This window comes from Octodon degus, unplaced genomic scaffold (genome assembly GCF_000260255.1).
Source record: "Octodon degus isolate 3935 unplaced genomic scaffold, OctDeg1.0 scaffold00007, whole genome shotgun sequence".
NCBI lineage: Eukaryota > Metazoa > Chordata > Mammalia > Rodentia > Octodontidae > Octodon > Octodon degus.
In genome coordinates, this window is record NW_004524583.1 from 33728634 (window position 1) to 33730147 (window position 1514).

At 48.1% G+C, this 1514-nt stretch overlaps 1 protein-coding gene across 5 annotated transcripts in view; it reads right to left on the bottom strand.

Moving 5' to 3' along the window:
• Positions 1-1514, bottom strand: part of Mlh3 (mutL homolog 3) — a 46165-nt gene that overhangs the window by 21166 nt on the left and 23485 nt on the right. The gene's annotated exons all lie outside the window — the stretch shown is intronic.

Below are 1514 nucleotides of genomic sequence, written 5' to 3' on the forward strand. Positions count from 1 at the left end.
GGGAGGTTGAGGCAGGAGGATTGCCACAAGTTCAAAATCAGCCTGGGATATACAGTGAGTTTAGTACTAGCCTGAACTACATAGCAAGACCTTGTCTCAAAAAAATAAAGAAATAAAATAATGTGAGGGCTGGCCAAATAGCTCAGCGGATTAAAGCGCCTGTAAGCAGGCGCAGGGGCTGGGGGGTTGATCCCTGGGCCTGCCAAGCTGGCCCTGCCCGGGGGTATGCTGAGACTGAGATGGTAATTGAGACTGGGCATGGTGGTGTGTGCCTGTAATTCCAGCTCTTGGGAAGCTATAAACAGGCAGATCACAATGAGTCTGATCTAGTAGCGAGATCCTGAACACCCTGTAGACCCTTCCCTAAAATACAAAGAAAGAAAATAATGTAGAATACAAATTTAACAATGATCCTAATACTCTCACTGTCATATGCCAGCAGCTAGCGGTAGCTTTCCAAACCTCTACCAAAACATGTAAATAATCATAGTGAAAATTCTTTCATTTTTTCCAGTATTGAGGATTGAACCCAGACGTTCATGCATGCTAAGCAAATGGTCCATTGCTAAGCTACATCTCTAACCCCTTTTTAACAACCGTTTTTGAGGCAGGATCTTACATGGTTCAGGCTAGCCTTGAACTCTGGATCTTCCTTCCTCGTCTTCCCAAGTGTGTGCCACCATGCCCAACAAAAATTTCATTTTCCTTATTTTTGTGGTACTTGGAATTGAACTCAGGGCTGTAAATTGAACTTGCACTAAGCTAGATCCTGAACTCTTTTAAAACCTCCCCCCTCAGCCTCCCCAAAGTGCTGCCTCATACCTGGCTCCAACATGTATCTTATTTGGAGCCGTATCTATTACCAATTCCACGTATACACGACTCCCTTCAAGACTCTGGCATGGGTCCCGTCTAGAATGCCCTTCCCCACTCTTCTATGTGTAGGCAGATCCCTACAGCTTTCTGTTTGGGCTCATATCTACATGTCCCCCCGAGGCTACGCATGCACAGGCTGTGGGAGGTGGCTGGACAGGGCGAGTGATGCTGGACTAAGGGTGCAGCACTACATTATTCCCGACTGAGGGAGCTTAGCTCTGAGTCTAGGTAACAGGAAGGCCCACGTGGTGCGAAAGGCTTGCAGCCTGGACCACAGAATGCAGATGGAAGGCTCCCAGGCTGCTGCACGCTGCATTCTGCTGCCCCACCAAGAATTCGCTCTTGCGATGTCCCTTTGCCTTTCAGCCAGCGACTTGAATCTCTACAAACTGAGCCAACATTAAGCTTTCCTCTTATAATCTGTAGGTGTTGGGTATTGTATCTCAGAGATGAGAAAGTAACTTTCTGTGACTTTTCTTAAGAAAATAGCCTTTCTGGGGGCTGGAGAGATGGCTCAGTGGTCTAAAGCACCTACTTGAAACAAGCTTGGCAAAGCACAGGGACCTCGGTTCGATCCCCAGCACCACATGCCAGCCAGACCTGCCCCCTGGTGGGCTGAGCTGGCCACACACACACAC